This window comes from Schistocerca piceifrons, chromosome 4 (assembly GCF_021461385.2).
Source record: "Schistocerca piceifrons isolate TAMUIC-IGC-003096 chromosome 4, iqSchPice1.1, whole genome shotgun sequence".
Classification (NCBI taxonomy): domain Eukaryota; kingdom Metazoa; phylum Arthropoda; class Insecta; order Orthoptera; family Acrididae; genus Schistocerca; species Schistocerca piceifrons.
Window position 1 is genome coordinate 1,268,928 of NC_060141.1, and position 19,411 is coordinate 1,288,338.

Below are 19,411 nucleotides of genomic sequence, written 5' to 3' on the forward strand. Positions count from 1 at the left end.
AAGTCAGGGCCTACTGTTTTGTAGCAGTGCTAAATTCCACAATGTAAATAAACAAAAAAAAAAAAAAAGAAATAAAATCTTCCGTTCTCGTCCGATCACCGAAGTGAAGCAACAACGTTAGTAGTACTCGGAAGGGTGAGCGCCTGGGAACTCTGGCTGTCTTCATTTTTCGCTTTTCAGTCGCTACTCCTGGCAGCCAGCCTTTTTCCATATCACCTTTCTGTTGTGACAAAGAGACTTCCTCAAGCATTTTAAACGGCCGTAAGGTACGAAACTGCAGTAATTAACTCAGTTTGAAGGAGAATGTGCCAACCAAGTTTGCCAGGAAGTCTTTGAAAACGACAAAACAGTACGAATCGGGCGGTATGCTCCGAAATACGGTAGCGCCTGCCTATCGTTCTGCAGCGGCGTACAGCTCCAAGTTCGATTTCTAATCATAAATTTATTCTTTTGTCGTCTCGCCTCCTCCCGCAGACGTTTCTCGCGCTTGTGCTGTCATATGGACCGCGACCCGAGCGGCAGCGAGCGGCAGTCGGGACAAGTCGGGACAAGTCGGGACGGAAGGGGGGACAGGCGCCAATGCACCGCGCAAATTACGCAAATATCTGGAAGCGCGGCGTGTGTCAGCCAGGTGAGAAAGCCTCCGTCGGTCCAGCAGGACACTGCCACACCCCGCGCAGTCCGCCCGCCGCCCGACCGCGCGCGCAAGCCCCGCGCCGGATAACAGGAACAAGGCGCGTCGCCAGCGAGTGTCGGAGGCCACACGCACCAAACGAATGACAGGCGGTGCACCGAGCAGCTGTGTTGTGCGTGTCTCACCTACGTTCGGCAGTCGCCTCTGAGACGCCGAGGCGAGCGCGCACTCCGCGCCACCTTCGAGGTGGAAAGACGAGCTTTGCGTCAAATGTGCCACGGAAAGCAGCGATTGCGTGTGTTGCGAGAAGAGGCGAATGCTTCTTCTGGGGTGCGGCTACAGTATAAGGACGCCAACGGCCATACCATGTTGAATACACCGGTTCTCGTCCGATCACCGAAGTTAAGCAACATCGGGCCCGGTTAGTACTTGGATGGGTGACCGCCTGGGAACACCGGGTGCTGTTGGCTCTATCTCATTTTTTCATTTTTACGTCGCTGCACCTGCCAGCCCTCTTTTCATACTAACTTTCAGGTGTTGACAAAGATGCTTCCACAAGCATTTTGAACTACTGTATCAAACGCAAGATACGAAATTACAGTAATGAACTCAGTTTGAGCAAGAATGCGCGAAGGATGTGTGCTAGAACTCCTTGAAAATAACAACACACTACGAATCGACAGATGAGTTCTGAAATAAGTCAGGGCCTACTGTTTTGTAGCAGTGCTAAATTCCACAATGTAAATAAACAAAAAAAAAAAAAAAGAAATAAAATCTTCCGTTCTCGTCCGATCACCGAAGTGAAGCAACAACGTTAGTAGTACTCGGAAGGGTGAGCGCCTGGGAACTCTGGCTGTCTTCATTTTTCGCTTTTCAGTCGCTACTCCTGGCAGCCAGCCTTTTTCCATATCACCTTTCTGTTGTGACAAAGAGACTTCCTCAAGCATTTTAAACGGCCGTAAGGTACGAAACTGCAGTAATTAACTCAGTTTGAAGGAGAATGTGCCAACCAAGTTTGCCAGGAAGTCTTTGAAAACGACAAAACAGTACGAATCGGGCGGTATGCTCCGAAATACGGTAGCGCCTGCCTATCGTTCTGCAGCGGCGTACAGCTCCAAGTTCGATTTCTAATCATAAATTTATTCTTTTGTCGTCTCGCCTCCTCCCGCAGACGTTTCTCGCGCTTGTGCTGTCATATGGACCGCGACCCGAGCGGCAGCGAGCGGCAGTCGGGACAAGTCGGGACAAGTCGGGACGGAAGGGGGGACAGGCGCCAATGCACCGCGCAAATTACGCAAATATCTGGAAGCGCGGCGTGTGTCAGCCAGGTGAGAAAGCCTCCGTCGGTCCAGCAGGACACTGCCACACCCCGCGCAGTCCGCCCGCCGCCCGACCGCGCGCGCAAGCCCCGCGCCGGATAACAGGAACAAGGCGCGTCGCCAGCGAGTGTCGGAGGCCACACGCACCAAACGAATGACAGGCGGTGCACCGAGCAGCTGTGTTGTGCGTGTCTCACCTACGTTCGGCAGTCGCCTCTGAGACGCCGAGGCGAGCGCGCACTCCGCGCCACCTTCGAGGTGGAAAGACGAGCTTTGCGTCAAATGTGCCACGGAAAGCAGCGATTGCGTGTGTTGCGAGAAGAGGCGAATGCTTCTTCTGGGGTGCGGCTACAGTATAAGGACGCCAACGGCCATACCATGTTGAATACACCGGTTCTCGTCCGATCACCGAAGTTAAGCAACATCGGGCCCGGTTAGTACTTGGATGGGTGACCGCCTGGGAACACCGGGTGCTGTTGGCTCTATCTCATTTTTTCATTTTTACGTCGCTGCACCTGCCAGCCCTCTTTTCATACTAACTTTCAGGTGTTGACAAAGATGCTTCCACAAGCATTTTGAACTACTGTATCAAACGCAAGATACGAAATTACAGTAATGAACTCAGTTTGAGCAAGAATGCGCGAAGGATGTGTGCTAGAACTCCTTGAAAATAACAACACACTACGAATCGACAGATGAGTTCTGAAATAAGTCAGGGCCTACTGTTTTGTAGCAGTGCTAAATTCCACAATGTAAATAAACAAAAAAAAAAAAAAGAAATAAAATCTTCCGTTCTCGTCCGATCACCGAAGTGAAGCAACAACGTTAGTAGTACTCGGAAGGGTGAGCGCCTGGGAACTCTGGCTGTCTTCATTTTTCGCTTTTCAGTCGCTACTCCTGGCAGCCAGCCTTTTTCCATATCACCTTTCTGTTGTGACAAAGAGACTTCCTCAAGCATTTTAAACGGCCGTAAGGTACGAAACTGCAGTAATTAACTCAGTTTGAAGGAGAATGTGCCAACCAAGTTTGCCAGGAAGTCTTTGAAAACGACAAAACAGTACGAATCGGGCGGTATGCTCCGAAATACGGTAGCGCCTGCCTATCGTTCTGCAGCGGCGTACAGCTCCAAGTTCGATTTCTAATCATAAATTTATTCTTTTGTCGTCTCGCCTCCTCCCGCAGACGTTTCTCGCGCTTGTGCTGTCATATGGACCGCGACCCGAGCGGCAGCGAGCGGCAGTCGGGACAAGTCGGGACAAGTCGGGACGGAAGGGGGGACAGGCGCCAATGCACCGCGCAAATTACGCAAATATCTGGAAGCGCGGCGTGTGTCAGCCAGGTGAGAAAGCCTCCGTCGGTCCAGCAGGACACTGCCACACCCCGCGCAGTCCGCCCGCCGCCCGACCGCGCGCGCAAGCCCCGCGCCGGATAACAGGAACAAGGCGCGTCGCCAGCGAGTGTCGGAGGCCACACGCACCAAACGAATGACAGGCGGTGCACCGAGCAGCTGTGTTGTGCGTGTCTCACCTACGTTCGGCAGTCGCCTCTGAGACGCCGAGGCGAGCGCGCACTCCGCGCCACCTTCGAGGTGGAAAGACGAGCTTTGCGTCAAATGTGCCACGGAAAGCAGCGATTGCGTGTGTTGCGAGAAGAGGCGAATGCTTCTTCTGGGGTGCGGCTACAGTATAAGGACGCCAACGGCCATACCATGTTGAATACACCGGTTCTCGTCCGATCACCGAAGTTAAGCAACATCGGGCCCGGTTAGTACTTGGATGGGTGACCGCCTGGGAACACCGGGTGCTGTTGGCTCTATCTCATTTTTTCATTTTTACGTCGCTGCACCTGCCAGCCCTCTTTTCATACTAACTTTCAGGTGTTGACAAAGATGCTTCCACAAGCATTTTGAACTACTGTATCAAACGCAAGATACGAAATTACAGTAATGAACTCAGTTTGAGCAAGAATGCGCGAAGGATGTGTGCTAGAACTCCTTGAAAATAACAACACACTACGAATCGACAGATGAGTTCTGAAATAAGTCAGGGCCTACTGTTTTGTAGCAGTGCTAAATTCCACAATGTAAATAAACAAAAAAAAAAAAAAGAAATAAAATCTTCCGTTCTCGTCCGATCACCGAAGTGAAGCAACAACGTTAGTAGTACTCGGAAGGGTGAGCGCCTGGGAACTCTGGCTGTCTTCATTTTTCGCTTTTCAGTCGCTACTCCTGGCAGCCAGCCTTTTTCCATATCACCTTTCTGTTGTGACAAAGAGACTTCCTCAAGCATTTTAAACGGCCGTAAGGTACGAAACTGCAGTAATTAACTCAGTTTGAAGGAGAATGTGCCAACCAAGTTTGCCAGGAAGTCTTTGAAAACGACAAAACAGTACGAATCGGGCGGTATGCTCCGAAATACGGTAGCGCCTGCCTATCGTTCTGCAGCGGCGTACAGCTCCAAGTTCGATTTCTAATCATAAATTTATTCTTTTGTCGTCTCGCCTCCTCCCGCAGACGTTTCTCGCGCTTGTGCTGTCATATGGACCGCGACCCGAGCGGCAGCGAGCGGCAGTCGAGCAAAGTCGGGACAAGTCGGGACGGAAGGGGGGACAGGCGCCAATGCACCGCGCAAATTACGCAAATATCTGGAAGCGCGGCGTGTGTCAGCCAGGTGAGAAAGCCTCCGTCGGTCCAGCAGGACACTGCCACACCCCGCGCAGTCCGCCCGCCGCCCGACCGCGCGCGCAAGCCCCGCGCCGGATAACAGGAACAAGGCGCGTCGCCAGCGAGTGTCGGAGGCCACACGCACCAAACGAATGACAGGCGGTGCACCGAGCAGCTGTGTTGTGCGTGTCTCACCTACGTTCGGCAGTCGCCTCTGAGACGCCGAGGCGAGCGCGCACTCCGCGCCACCTTCGAGGTGGAAAGACGAGCTTTGCGTCAAATGTGCCACGGAAAGCAGCGATTGCGTGTGTTGCGAGAAGAGGCGAATGCTTCTTCTGGGGTGCGGCTACAGTATAAGGACGCCAACGGCCATACCATGTTGAATACACCGGTTCTCGTCCGATCACCGAAGTTAAGCAACATCGGGCCCGGTTAGTACTTGGATGGGTGACCGCCTGGGAACACCGGGTGCTGTTGGCTCTATCTCATTTTTTCATTTTTACGTCGCTGCACCTGCCAGCCCTCTTTTCATACTAACTTTCAGGTGTTGACAAAGATGCTTCCACAAGCATTTTGAACTACTGTATCAAACGCAAGATACGAAATTACAGTAATGAACTCAGTTTGAGCAAGAATGCGCGAAGGATGTGTGCTAGAACTCCTTGAAAATAACAACACACTACGAATCGACAGATGAGTTCTGAAATAAGTCAGGGCCTACTGTTTTGTAGCAGTGCTAAATTCCACAATGTAAATAAACAAAAAAAAAAAAAAGAAATAAAATCTTCCGTTCTCGTCCGATCACCGAAGTGAAGCAACAACGTTAGTAGTACTCGGAAGGGTGAGCGCCTGGGAACTCTGGCTGTCTTCATTTTTCGCTTTTCAGTCGCTACTCCTGGCAGCCAGCCTTTTTCCATATCACCTTTCTGTTGTGACAAAGAGACTTCCTCAAGCATTTTAAACGGCCGTAAGGTACGAAACTGCAGTAATTAACTCAGTTTGAAGGAGAATGTGCCAACCAAGTTTGCCAGGAAGTCTTTGAAAACGACAAAACAGTACGAATCGGGCGGTATGCTCCGAAATACGGTAGCGCCTGCCTATCGTTCTGCAGCGGCGTACAGCTCCAAGTTCGATTTCTAATCATAAATTTATTCTTTTGTCGTCTCGCCTCCTCCCGCAGACGTTTCTCGCGCTTGTGCTGTCATATGGACCGCGACCCGAGCGGCAGCGAGCGGCAGTCGAGCAAAGTCGGGACAAGTCGGGACGGAAGGGGGGACAGGCGCCAATGCACCGCGCAAATTACGCAAATATCTGGAAGCGCGGCGTGTGTCAGCCAGGTGAGAAAGCCTCCGTCGGTCCAGCAGGACACTGCCACACCCCGCGCAGTCCGCCCGCCGCCCGACCGCGCGCGCAAGCCCCGCGCCGGATAACAGGAACAAGGCGCGTCGCCAGCGAGTGTCGGAGGCCACACGCACCAAACGAATGACAGGCGGTGCACCGAGCAGCTGTGTTGTGCGTGTCTCACCTACGTTCGGCAGTCGCCTCTGAGACGCCGAGGCGAGCGCGCACTCCGCGCCACCTTCGAGGTGGAAAGACGAGCTTTGCGTCAAATGTGCCACGGAAAGCAGCGATTGCGTGTGTTGCGAGAAGAGGCGAATGCTTCTTCTGGGGTGCGGCTACAGTATAAGGACGCCAACGGCCATACCATGTTGAATACACCGGTTCTCGTCCGATCACCGAAGTTAAGCAACATCGGGCCCGGTTAGTACTTGGATGGGTGACCGCCTGGGAACACCGGGTGCTGTTGGCTCTATCTCATTTTTTCATTTTTACGTCGCTGCACCTGCCAGCCCTCTTTTCATACTAACTTTCAGGTGTTGACAAAGATGCTTCCACAAGCATTTTGAACTACTGTATCAAACGCAAGATACGAAATTACAGTAATGAACTCAGTTTGAGCAAGAATGCGCGAAGGATGTGTGCTAGAACTCCTTGAAAATAACAACACACTACGAATCGACAGATGAGTTCTGAAATAAGTCAGGGCCTACTGTTTTGTAGCAGTGCTAAATTCCACAATGTAAATAAACAAAAAAAAAAAAAAGAAATAAAATCTTCCGTTCTCGTCCGATCACCGAAGTGAAGCAACAACGTTAGTAGTACTCGGAAGGGTGAGCGCCTGGGAACTCTGGCTGTCTTCATTTTTCGCTTTTCAGTCGCTACTCCTGGCAGCCAGCCTTTTTCCATATCACCTTTCTGTTGTGACAAAGAGACTTCCTCAAGCATTTTAAACGGCCGTAAGGTACGAAACTGCAGTAATTAACTCAGTTTGAAGGAGAATGTGCCAACCAAGTTTGCCAGGAAGTCTTTGAAAACGACAAAACAGTACGAATCGGGCGGTATGCTCCGAAATACGGTAGCGCCTGCCTATCGTTCTGCAGCGGCGTACAGCTCCAAGTTCGATTTCTAATCATAAATTTATTCTTTTGTCGTCTCGCCTCCTCCCGCAGACGTTTCTCGCGCTTGTGCTGTCATATGGACCGCGACCCGAGCGGCAGCGAGCGGCAGTCGAGCAAAGTCGGGACAAGTCGGGACGGAAGGGGGGACAGGCGCCAATGCACCGCGCAAATTACGCAAATATCTGGAAGCGCGGCGTGTGTCAGCCAGGTGAGAAAGCCTCCGTCGGTCCAGCAGGACACTGCCACACCCCGCGCAGTCCGCCCGCCGCCCGACCGCGCGCGCAAGCCCCGCGCCGGATAACAGGAACAAGGCGCGTCGCCAGCGAGTGTCGGAGGCCACACGCACCAAACGAATGACAGGCGGTGCACCGAGCAGCTGTGTTGTGCGTGTCTCACCTACGTTCGGCAGTCGCCTCTGAGACGCCGAGGCGAGCGCGCACTCCGCGCCACCTTCGAGGTGGAAAGACGAGCTTTGCGTCAAATGTGCCACGGAAAGCAGCGATTGCGTGTGTTGCGAGAAGAGGCGAATGCTTCTTCTGGGGTGCGGCTACAGTATAAGGACGCCAACGGCCATACCATGTTGAATACACCGGTTCTCGTCCGATCACCGAAGTTAAGCAACATCGGGCCCGGTTAGTACTTGGATGGGTGACCGCCTGGGAACACCGGGTGCTGTTGGCTCTATCTCATTTTTTCATTTTTACGTCGCTGCACCTGCCAGCCCTCTTTTCATACTAACTTTCAGGTGTTGACAAAGATGCTTCCACAAGCATTTTGAACTACTGTATCAAACGCAAGATACGAAATTACAGTAATGAACTCAGTTTGAGCAAGAATGCGCGAAGGATGTGTGCTAGAACTCCTTGAAAATAACAACACACTACGAATCGACAGATGAGTTCTGAAATAAGTCAGGGCCTACTGTTTTGTAGCAGTGCTAAATTCCACAATGTAAATAAACAAAAAAAAAAAAAAGAAATAAAATCTTCCGTTCTCGTCCGATCACCGAAGTGAAGCAACAACGTTAGTAGTACTCGGAAGGGTGAGCGCCTGGGAACTCTGGCTGTCTTCATTTTTCGCTTTTCAGTCGCTACTCCTGGCAGCCAGCCTTTTTCCATATCACCTTTCTGTTGTGACAAAGAGACTTCCTCAAGCATTTTAAACGGCCGTAAGGTACGAAACTGCAGTAATTAACTCAGTTTGAAGGAGAATGTGCCAACCAAGTTTGCCAGGAAGTCTTTGAAAACGACAAAACAGTACGAATCGGGCGGTATGCTCCGAAATACGGTAGCGCCTGCCTATCGTTCTGCAGCGGCGTACAGCTCCAAGTTCGATTTCTAATCATAAATTTATTCTTTTGTCGTCTCGCCTCCTCCCGCAGACGTTTCTCGCGCTTGTGCTGTCATATGGACCGCGACCCGAGCGGCAGCGAGCGGCAGTCGAGCAAAGTCGGGACAAGTCGGGACGGAAGGGGGGACAGGCGCCAATGCACCGCGCAAATTACGCAAATATCTGGAAGCGCGGCGTGTGTCAGCCAGGTGAGAAAGCCTCCGTCGGTCCAGCAGGACACTGCCACACCCCGCGCAGTCCGCCCGCCGCCCGACCGCGCGCGCAAGCCCCGCGCCGGATAACAGGAACAAGGCGCGTCGCCAGCGAGTGTCGGAGGCCACACGCACCAAACGAATGACAGGCGGTGCACCGAGCAGCTGTGTTGTGCGTGTCTCACCTACGTTCGGCAGTCGCCTCTGAGACGCCGAGGCGAGCGCGCACTCCGCGCCACCTTCGAGGTGGAAAGACGAGCTTTGCGTCAAATGTGCCACGGAAAGCAGCGATTGCGTGTGTTGCGAGAAGAGGCGAATGCTTCTTCTGGGGTGCGGCTACAGTATAAGGACGCCAACGGCCATACCATGTTGAATACACCGGTTCTCGTCCGATCACCGAAGTTAAGCAACATCGGGCCCGGTTAGTACTTGGATGGGTGACCGCCTGGGAACACCGGGTGCTGTTGGCTCTATCTCATTTTTTCATTTTTACGTCGCTGCACCTGCCAGCCCTCTTTTCATACTAACTTTCAGGTGTTGACAAAGATGCTTCCACAAGCATTTTGAACTACTGTATCAAACGCAAGATACGAAATTACAGTAATGAACTCAGTTTGAGCAAGAATGCGCGAAGGATGTGTGCTAGAACTCCTTGAAAATAACAACACACTACGAATCGACAGATGAGTTCTGAAATAAGTCAGGGCCTACTGTTTTGTAGCAGTGCTAAATTCCACAATGTAAATAAACAAAAAAAAAAAAAAGAAATAAAATCTTCCGTTCTCGTCCGATCACCGAAGTGAAGCAACAACGTTAGTAGTACTCGGAAGGGTGAGCGCCTGGGAACTCTGGCTGTCTTCATTTTTCGCTTTTCAGTCGCTACTCCTGGCAGCCAGCCTTTTTCCATATCACCTTTCTGTTGTGACAAAGAGACTTCCTCAAGCATTTTAAACGGCCGTAAGGTACGAAACTGCAGTAATTAACTCAGTTTGAAGGAGAATGTGCCAACCAAGTTTGCCAGGAAGTCTTTGAAAACGACAAAACAGTACGAATCGGGCGGTATGCTCCGAAATACGGTAGCGCCTGCCTATCGTTCTGCAGCGGCGTACAGCTCCAAGTTCGATTTCTAATCATAAATTTATTCTTTTGTCGTCTCGCCTCCTCCCGCAGACGTTTCTCGCGCTTGTGCTGTCATATGGACCGCGACCCGAGCGGCAGCGAGCGGCAGTCGAGCAAAGTCGGGACAAGTCGGGACGGAAGGGGGGACAGGCGCCAATGCACCGCGCAAATTACGCAAATATCTGGAAGCGCGGCGTGTGTCAGCCAGGTGAGAAAGCCTCCGTCGGTCCAGCAGGACACTGCCACACCCCGCGCAGTCCGCCCGCCGCCCGACCGCGCGCGCAAGCCCCGCGCCGGATAACAGGAACAAGGCGCGTCGCCAGCGAGTGTCGGAGGCCACACGCACCAAACGAATGACAGGCGGTGCACCGAGCAGCTGTGTTGTGCGTGTCTCACCTACGTTCGGCAGTCGCCTCTGAGACGCCGAGGCGAGCGCGCACTCCGCGCCACCTTCGAGGTGGAAAGACGAGCTTTGCGTCAAATGTGCCACGGAAAGCAGCGATTGCGTGTGTTGCGAGAAGAGGCGAATGCTTCTTCTGGGGTGCGGCTACAGTATAAGGACGCCAACGGCCATACCATGTTGAATACACCGGTTCTCGTCCGATCACCGAAGTTAAGCAACATCGGGCCCGGTTAGTACTTGGATGGGTGACCGCCTGGGAACACCGGGTGCTGTTGGCTCTATCTCATTTTTTCATTTTTACGTCGCTGCACCTGCCAGCCCTCTTTTCATACTAACTTTCAGGTGTTGACAAAGATGCTTCCACAAGCATTTTGAACTACTGTATCAAACGCAAGATACGAAATTACAGTAATGAACTCAGTTTGAGCAAGAATGCGCGAAGGATGTGTGCTAGAACTCCTTGAAAATAACAACACACTACGAATCGACAGATGAGTTCTGAAATAAGTCAGGGCCTACTGTTTTGTAGCAGTGCTAAATTCCACAATGTAAATAAACAAAAAAAAAAAAAAGAAATAAAATCTTCCGTTCTCGTCCGATCACCGAAGTGAAGCAACAACGTTAGTAGTACTCGGAAGGGTGAGCGCCTGGGAACTCTGGCTGTCTTCATTTTTCGCTTTTCAGTCGCTACTCCTGGCAGCCAGCCTTTTTCCATATCACCTTTCTGTTGTGACAAAGAGACTTCCTCAAGCATTTTAAACGGCCGTAAGGTACGAAACTGCAGTAATTAACTCAGTTTGAAGGAGAATGTGCCAACCAAGTTTGCCAGGAAGTCTTTGAAAACGACAAAACAGTACGAATCGGGCGGTATGCTCCGAAATACGGTAGCGCCTGCCTATCGTTCTGCAGCGGCGTACAGCTCCAAGTTCGATTTCTAATCATAAATTTATTCTTTTGTCGTCTCGCCTCCTCCCGCAGACGTTTCTCGCGCTTGTGCTGTCATATGGACCGCGACCCGAGCGGCAGCGAGCGGCAGTCGAGCAAAGTCGGGACAAGTCGGGACGGAAGGGGGGACAGGCGCCAATGCACCGCGCAAATTACGCAAATATCTGGAAGCGCGGCGTGTGTCAGCCAGGTGAGAAAGCCTCCGTCGGTCCAGCAGGACACTGCCACACCCCGCGCAGTCCGCCCGCCGCCCGACCGCGCGCGCAAGCCCCGCGCCGGATAACAGGAACAAGGCGCGTCGCCAGCGAGTGTCGGAGGCCACACGCACCAAACGAATGACAGGCGGTGCACCGAGCAGCTGTGTTGTGCGTGTCTCACCTACGTTCGGCAGTCGCCTCTGAGACGCCGAGGCGAGCGCGCACTCCGCGCCACCTTCGAGGTGGAAAGACGAGCTTTGCGTCAAATGTGCCACGGAAAGCAGCGATTGCGTGTGTTGCGAGAAGAGGCGAATGCTTCTTCTGGGGTGCGGCTACAGTATAAGGACGCCAACGGCCATACCATGTTGAATACACCGGTTCTCGTCCGATCACCGAAGTTAAGCAACATCGGGCCCGGTTAGTACTTGGATGGGTGACCGCCTGGGAACACCGGGTGCTGTTGGCTCTATCTCATTTTTTCATTTTTACGTCGCTGCACCTGCCAGCCCTCTTTTCATACTAACTTTCAGGTGTTGACAAAGATGCTTCCACAAGCATTTTGAACTACTGTATCAAACGCAAGATACGAAATTACAGTAATGAACTCAGTTTGAGCAAGAATGCGCGAAGGATGTGTGCTAGAACTCCTTGAAAATAACAACACACTACGAATCGACAGATGAGTTCTGAAATAAGTCAGGGCCTACTGTTTTGTAGCAGTGCTAAATTCCACAATGTAAATAAACAAAAAAAAAAAAAAGAAATAAAATCTTCCGTTCTCGTCCGATCACCGAAGTGAAGCAACAACGTTAGTAGTACTCGGAAGGGTGAGCGCCTGGGAACTCTGGCTGTCTTCATTTTTCGCTTTTCAGTCGCTACTCCTGGCAGCCAGCCTTTTTCCATATCACCTTTCTGTTGTGACAAAGAGACTTCCTCAAGCATTTTAAACGGCCGTAAGGTACGAAACTGCAGTAATTAACTCAGTTTGAAGGAGAATGTGCCAACCAAGTTTGCCAGGAAGTCTTTGAAAACGACAAAACAGTACGAATCGGGCGGTATGCTCCGAAATACGGTAGCGCCTGCCTATCGTTCTGCAGCGGCGTACAGCTCCAAGTTCGATTTCTAATCATAAATTTATTCTTTTGTCGTCTCGCCTCCTCCCGCAGACGTTTCTCGCGCTTGTGCTGTCATATGGACCGCGACCCGAGCGGCAGCGAGCGGCAGTCGAGCAAAGTCGGGACAAGTCGGGACGGAAGGGGGGACAGGCGCCAATGCACCGCGCAAATTACGCAAATATCTGGAAGCGCGGCGTGTGTCAGCCAGGTGAGAAAGCCTCCGTCGGTCCAGCAGGACACTGCCACACCCCGCGCAGTCCGCCCGCCGCCCGACCGCGCGCGCAAGCCCCGCGCCGGATAACAGGAACAAGGCGCGTCGCCAGCGAGTGTCGGAGGCCACACGCACCAAACGAATGACAGGCGGTGCACCGAGCAGCTGTGTTGTGCGTGTCTCACCTACGTTCGGCAGTCGCCTCTGAGACGCCGAGGCGAGCGCGCACTCCGCGCCACCTTCGAGGTGGAAAGACGAGCTTTGCGTCAAATGTGCCACGGAAAGCAGCGATTGCGTGTGTTGCGAGAAGAGGCGAATGCTTCTTCTGGGGTGCGGCTACAGTATAAGGACGCCAACGGCCATACCATGTTGAATACACCGGTTCTCGTCCGATCACCGAAGTTAAGCAACATCGGGCCCGGTTAGTACTTGGATGGGTGACCGCCTGGGAACACCGGGTGCTGTTGGCTCTATCTCATTTTTTCATTTTTACGTCGCTGCACCTGCCAGCCCTCTTTTCATACTAACTTTCAGGTGTTGACAAAGATGCTTCCACAAGCATTTTGAACTACTGTATCAAACGCAAGATACGAAATTACAGTAATGAACTCAGTTTGAGCAAGAATGCGCGAAGGATGTGTGCTAGAACTCCTTGAAAATAACAACACACTACGAATCGACAGATGAGTTCTGAAATAAGTCAGGGCCTACTGTTTTGTAGCAGTGCTAAATTCCACAATGTAAATAAACAAAAAAAAAAAAAAGAAATAAAATCTTCCGTTCTCGTCCGATCACCGAAGTGAAGCAACAACGTTAGTAGTACTCGGAAGGGTGAGCGCCTGGGAACTCTGGCTGTCTTCATTTTTCGCTTTTCAGTCGCTACTCCTGGCAGCCAGCCTTTTTCCATATCACCTTTCTGTTGTGACAAAGAGACTTCCTCAAGCATTTTAAACGGCCGTAAGGTACGAAACTGCAGTAATTAACTCAGTTTGAAGGAGAATGTGCCAACCAAGTTTGCCAGGAAGTCTTTGAAAACGACAAAACAGTACGAATCGGGCGGTATGCTCCGAAATACGGTAGCGCCTGCCTATCGTTCTGCAGCGGCGTACAGCTCCAAGTTCGATTTCTAATCATAAATTTATTCTTTTGTCGTCTCGCCTCCTCCCGCAGACGTTTCTCGCGCTTGTGCTGTCATATGGACCGCGACCCGAGCGGCAGCGAGCGGCAGTCGAGCAAAGTCGGGACAAGTCGGGACGGAAGGGGGGACAGGCGCCAATGCACCGCGCAAATTACGCAAATATCTGGAAGCGCGGCGTGTGTCAGCCAGGTGAGAAAGCCTCCGTCGGTCCAGCAGGACACTGCCACACCCCGCGCAGTCCGCCCGCCGCCCGACCGCGCGCGCAAGCCCCGCGCCGGATAACAGGAACAAGGCGCGTCGCCAGCGAGTGTCGGAGGCCACACGCACCAAACGAATGACAGGCGGTGCACCGAGCAGCTGTGTTGTGCGTGTCTCACCTACGTTCGGCAGTCGCCTCTGAGACGCCGAGGCGAGCGCGCACTCCGCGCCACCTTCGAGGTGGAAAGACGAGCTTTGCGTCAAATGTGCCACGGAAAGCAGCGATTGCGTGTGTTGCGAGAAGAGGCGAATGCTTCTTCTGGGGTGCGGCTACAGTATAAGGACGCCAACGGCCATACCATGTTGAATACACCGGTTCTCGTCCGATCACCGAAGTTAAGCAACATCGGGCCCGGTTAGTACTTGGATGGGTGACCGCCTGGGAACACCGGGTGCTGTTGGCTCTATCTCATTTTTTCATTTTTACGTCGCTGCACCTGCCAGCCCTCTTTTCATACTAACTTTCAGGTGTTGACAAAGATGCTTCCACAAGCATTTTGAACTACTGTATCAAACGCAAGATACGAAATTACAGTAATGAACTCAGTTTGAGCAAGAATGCGCGAAGGATGTGTGCTAGAACTCCTTGAAAATAACAACACACTACGAATCGACAGATGAGTTCTGAAATAAGTCAGGGCCTACTGTTTTGTAGCAGTGCTAAATTCCACAATGTAAATAAACAAAAAAAAAAAAAAGAAATAAAATCTTCCGTTCTCGTCCGATCACCGAAGTGAAGCAACAACGTTAGTAGTACTCGGAAGGGTGAGCGCCTGGGAACTCTGGCTGTCTTCATTTTTCGCTTTTCAGTCGCTACTCCTGGCAGCCAGCCTTTTTCCATATCACCTTTCTGTTGTGACAAAGAGACTTCCTCAAGCATTTTAAACGGCCGTAAGGTACGAAACTGCAGTAATTAACTCAGTTTGAAGGAGAATGTGCCAACCAAGTTTGCCAGGAAGTCTTTGAAAACGACAAAACAGTACGAATCGGGCGGTATGCTCCGAAATACGGTAGCGCCTGCCTATCGTTCTGCAGCGGCGTACAGCTCCAAGTTCGATTTCTAATCATAAATTTATTCTTTTGTCGTCTCGCCTCCTCCCGCAGACGTTTCTCGCGCTTGTGCTGTCATATGGACCGCGACCCGAGCGGCAGCGAGCGGCAGTCGAGCAAAGTCGGGACAAGTCGGGACGGAAGGGGGGACAGGCGCCAATGCACCGCGCAAATTACGCAAATATCTGGAAGCGCGGCGTGTGTCAGCCAGGTGAGAAAGCCTCCGTCGGTCCAGCAGGACACTGCCACACCCCGCGCAGTCCGCCCGCCGCCCGACCGCGCGCGCAAGCCCCGCGCCGGATAACAGGAACAAGGCGCGTCGCCAGCGAGTGTCGGAGGCCACACGCACCAAACGAATGACAGGCGGTGCACCGAGCAGCTGTGTTGTGCGTGTCTCACCTACGTTCGGCAGTCGCCTCTGAGACGCCGAGGCGAGCGCGCACTCCGCGCCACCTTCGAGGTGGAAAGACGAGCTTTGCGTCAAATGTGCCACGGAAAGCAGCGATTGCGTGTGTTGCGAGAAGAGGCGAATGCTTCTTCTGGGGTGCGGCTACAGTATAAGGACGCCAACGGCCATACCATGTTGAATACACCGGTTCTCGTCCGATCACCGAAGTTAAGCAACATCGGGCCCGGTTAGTACTTGGATGGGTGACCGCCTGGGAACACCGGGTGCTGTTGGCTCTATCTCATTTTTTCATTTTTACGTCGCTGCACCTGCCAGCCCTCTTTTCATACTAACTTTCAGGTGTTGACAAAGATGCTTCCACAAGCATTTTGAACTACTGTATCAAACGCAAGATACGAAATTACAGTAATGAACTCAGTTTGAGCAAGAATGCGCGAAGGATGTGTGCTAGAACTCCTTGAAAATAACAACACACTACGAATCGACAGATGAGTTCTGAAATAAGTCAGGGCCTACTGTTTTGTAGCAGTGCTAAATTCCACAATGTAAATAAACAAAAAAAAAAAAAAGAAATAAAATCTTCCGTTCTCGTCCGATCACCGAAGTGAAGCAACAACGTTAGTAGTACTCGGAAGGGTGAGCGCCTGGGAACTCTGGCTGTCTTCATTTTTCGCTTTTCAGTCGCTACTCCTGGCAGCCAGCCTTTTTCCATATCACCTTTCTGTTGTGACAAAGAGACTTCCTCAAGCATTTTAAACGGCCGTAAGGTACGAAACTGCAGTAATTAACTCAGTTTGAAGGAGAATGTGCCAACCAAGTTTGCCAGGAAGTCTTTGAAAACGACAAAACAGTACGAATCGGGCGGTATGCTCCGAAATACGGTAGCGCCTGCCTATCGTTCTGCAGCGGCGTACAGCTCCAAGTTCGATTTCTAATCATAAATTTATTCTTTTGTCGTCTCGCCTCCTCCCGCAGACGTTTCTCGCGCTTGTGCTGTCATATGGACCGCGACCCGAGCGGCAGCGAGCGGCAGTCGAGCAAAGTCGGGACAAGTCGGGACGGAAGGGGGGACAGGCGCCAATGCACCGCGCAAATTACGCAAATATCTGGAAGCGCGGCGTGTGTCAGCCAGGTGAGAAAGCCTCCGTCGGTCCAGCAGGACACTGCCACACCCCGCGCAGTCCGCCCGCCGCCCGACCGCGCGCGCAAGCCCCGCGCCGGATAACAGGAACAAGGCGCGTCGCCAGCGAGTGTCGGAGGCCACACGCACCAAACGAATGACAGGCGGTGCACCGAGCAGCTGTGTTGTGCGTGTCTCACCTACGTTCGGCAGTCGCCTCTGAGACGCCGAGGCGAGCGCGCACTCCGCGCCACCTTCGAGGTGGAAAGACGAGCTTTGCGTCAAATGTGCCACGGAAAGCAGCGATTGCGTGTGTTGCGAGAAGAGGCGAATGCTTCTTCTGGGGTGCGGCTACAGTATAAGGACGCCAACGGCCATACCATGTTGAATACACCGGTTCTCGTCCGATCACCGAAGTTAAGCAACATCGGGCCCGGTTAGTACTTGGATGGGTGACCGCCTGGGAACACCGGGTACTTGGCTGGCTGCCCGCCTGGCAACACGTGTGCCGCTCGCTATTGTGCGTCCCAGGTAGTCGAGGATCACCGGCCGCCGAGCCGTCCCTGCCCGGCATCCCACCGCGCCGCGCCCGCGCCCGCCGCCTGCCGGCTCCCGCGCCGCGCCAGCCGTAGCCGTCTCGCCGTAGGCGATCGTGTTTCGTGTTTCAACGATTTGGTGAGTGCTCCACGGAAAAAATGACAACGTTTAATCGCTCAAGTACGACGATTCAGTGCGCGTTTGATCGTGAACACGATCGGCCGTCCTCCTTCGATATAGAGGAGTGGATGTTTCACGAACTTAAAATTCAGGAGGACGAATTAGAGGGGTTGCAGCTAGATTTCACGCTGCTTAGCCTCTTTCTGAAATTGAAAACGGACGTGAGATGCGAGACGCTTGTAAACGTAAGCGGTGGTGTGAGAAAATTTAAACACAGAGATGGCCGCGTCAGCGATGTAAAAATAACGTACGCCGGACACGGCGTGAGGAACATAAAGGTGTATAACCTTCCCTTCGAGGTGCCAAATGAGGAAGTTGCACGTTACTTCAAGCTGTACGGTGAGGTTCTCTCTGTAACGAGAGACTTCTGGGGTACCGGGCACCGGTATAAAGTGGACTCTGGTGTTAGGTCCGTCAGGATGGTCCTACGAAAACACGTGCCGTCGTTTATTGTAATAGGAGGACACAGAGGTGTTGTCCAATATAGCGGACAACCACCGACGTGCTCCATCTGCAGTTCGACTGAACACATGAGGAGCAGCTGCCCCAAAAATAAGAGGGTGGCTCAGCTGCCGCGCGAAAACGCGGACAACGCAGCGGAGCAGGCGGCAAGTTACGCCGGAATTTTGTCGGGCCAGAGCCCGCGCGCCAACGACGAGCCTGCCGTAGCGGAAGCAGCGGTGGCTGCCGCGCCAGCCGAGGCCGCCCAGCCGGCAACACCGGCCCCAGCGGCGGCCACCGCGGTCAGCGCAGGGGAGAAGCGGCACCTGAGCTCCGACTCGGACAACGAGACCACAATGGAGGCCGAGCCGGCGGCCGCCCCCTCCCCCGCCGCCCGGCGGGTGAAGGTCACGCGCGCCGCCGCGCCCGCCCAGCCGTCAGCTGAGTCTGTCACTCACGGCAGCCAGCAGGCCGGGCCCAGCGCAGAGTCCACGCCCACCTCGTACACCGAGGCGCGCGAGATCGCCATCAAGAAGCAGGTGACCAAACTCGCCCGCATCTTGAAGGAGTCCGACGACGAACCGAAGGAGTCTAACGAGCAGCCGCAACCGGTGTCCAAAGCCAAAAGGCGGCGTAACAGGCGGCGAAGCCGCAGCAGCAGCTCAAACGACGAGAGGATGGAGACCTCCGACGGGGAAGCGTCGGACATCTCGCCCGAAAACGCGCGAAAACAAACCACCGAACCGGAGGACCTAGTCCTACGGCCGGACCGCCCACAGCAAGTTCAACCCCCGCCTCCACATAGCGCTTAAATGCAGGAACGCTCTGGCTATAACGTCATCACGTGCAATGTCAATAAAATGAATTCGGTTGTGAAGATAGACGCCCTCACGGAGTTCCTGCAGCACCGAGCTGCCGATGTAGCGATATTACAAGAAGTCGTCACCACGGACTTGGAACAAGTACCGGGATTCGACGTCTTCACGAACATTGACGCAGAAACGAGAACTGGCACTGCTGTAATGGTGAGGAATGGTATCGACACAGAGGACATCAAGACCCTGACTGACGGCCGTGGAATAGCAATCAAAATAGCTGGGACGTACTTTGTCAACATCTATGCGCCGTCAGGCACAGAAAACAAGAGGGCCAGAAGCCAGTTCTTCAATGAAGATATTTGTGCACTCCTTCCACGCAACAACAGCAATGTTGTGCTGGGAGGCGATTTCAACTGCGTGTCTGCTCCAGAAGATCAAGTCCCGGTACCTAATCTGTGCATGGAGCTGCAGGAACTGCTAAGAAAACTGAATCTACGTGATTCTTGGCGTCTATTATATCCCAACACAACGGAATTCACGTACTTCCACAACCGCGGAAGAAGCAGGCTTGACAGGATTTATGTGACCAGAGAGTTGGCCACCTCTGTGTCACGTGTGGAAGTCTGCCCTGTGATCTTCTCCGACCACTGTGCCTACATTTGCAAGCTCCAGCTGCCAACGAATAAAATATCAGGAGGAAGATCAGCGTGGAAACTTAACACGGAACATCTAAGTGACGCCAAACTACAGCAGGAGATAGCGCTCACACTAGAAGAAAGTTTACAGACGCGACAACAATATCCGTCCACCACACAATGGTGGGTCGCATCTGGAAAACCACACATAAGGAAGACG

At 52.8% G+C, this 19,411-nt stretch overlaps 13 non-coding genes across 13 annotated transcripts; all 13 read left to right on the plus strand.

Annotated features, from left to right (window-relative positions):
- Positions 1-985: 985 nt before the first annotated feature.
- Positions 986-1,104, plus strand: LOC124796806. The gene has a single exon (XR_007016832.1). It is a non-coding gene; the product is annotated as a 5S ribosomal RNA (ribosomal RNA).
- A 1,212-nt stretch (positions 1,105-2,316) lies between these two features.
- Positions 2,317-2,435, plus strand: LOC124796818. Its single transcript, XR_007016833.1, has one exon. It is a non-coding gene; the product is annotated as a 5S ribosomal RNA (ribosomal RNA).
- A 1,211-nt stretch (positions 2,436-3,646) lies between these two features.
- LOC124796830 lies at positions 3,647-3,765 on the plus strand. Its single transcript, XR_007016834.1, has one exon. It is a non-coding gene; the product is annotated as a 5S ribosomal RNA (ribosomal RNA).
- A 1,211-nt stretch (positions 3,766-4,976) lies between these two features.
- Positions 4,977-5,095, plus strand: LOC124796841. Its single transcript, XR_007016835.1, has one exon. It is a non-coding gene; the product is annotated as a 5S ribosomal RNA (ribosomal RNA).
- Positions 5,096-6,306: 1,211 nt separating this feature from the next.
- LOC124796852 lies at positions 6,307-6,425 on the plus strand. Its single transcript, XR_007016836.1, has one exon. It is a non-coding gene; the product is annotated as a 5S ribosomal RNA (ribosomal RNA).
- A 1,211-nt stretch (positions 6,426-7,636) lies between these two features.
- LOC124796863 lies at positions 7,637-7,755 on the plus strand. The gene has a single exon (XR_007016837.1). It is a non-coding gene; the product is annotated as a 5S ribosomal RNA (ribosomal RNA).
- A 1,211-nt stretch (positions 7,756-8,966) lies between these two features.
- On the plus strand, positions 8,967-9,085 carry LOC124796874. Its single transcript, XR_007016838.1, has one exon. It is a non-coding gene; the product is annotated as a 5S ribosomal RNA (ribosomal RNA).
- Positions 9,086-10,296: 1,211 nt separating this feature from the next.
- On the plus strand, positions 10,297-10,415 carry LOC124796885. Its single transcript, XR_007016839.1, has one exon. It is a non-coding gene; the product is annotated as a 5S ribosomal RNA (ribosomal RNA).
- Positions 10,416-11,626: 1,211 nt separating this feature from the next.
- Positions 11,627-11,745, plus strand: LOC124796896. Its single transcript, XR_007016840.1, has one exon. It is a non-coding gene; the product is annotated as a 5S ribosomal RNA (ribosomal RNA).
- A 1,211-nt stretch (positions 11,746-12,956) lies between these two features.
- LOC124796907 lies at positions 12,957-13,075 on the plus strand. Its single transcript, XR_007016841.1, has one exon. It is a non-coding gene; the product is annotated as a 5S ribosomal RNA (ribosomal RNA).
- Positions 13,076-14,286: 1,211 nt separating this feature from the next.
- LOC124796919 lies at positions 14,287-14,405 on the plus strand. Its single transcript, XR_007016843.1, has one exon. It is a non-coding gene; the product is annotated as a 5S ribosomal RNA (ribosomal RNA).
- Positions 14,406-15,616: 1,211 nt separating this feature from the next.
- Positions 15,617-15,735, plus strand: LOC124796930. Its single transcript, XR_007016844.1, has one exon. It is a non-coding gene; the product is annotated as a 5S ribosomal RNA (ribosomal RNA).
- A 1,211-nt stretch (positions 15,736-16,946) lies between these two features.
- Positions 16,947-17,063, plus strand: LOC124796603. Its single transcript, XR_007016810.1, has one exon. It is a non-coding gene; the product is annotated as a 5S ribosomal RNA (ribosomal RNA).
- The last annotated feature ends 2,348 nt before the right edge of the window (positions 17,064-19,411 follow it).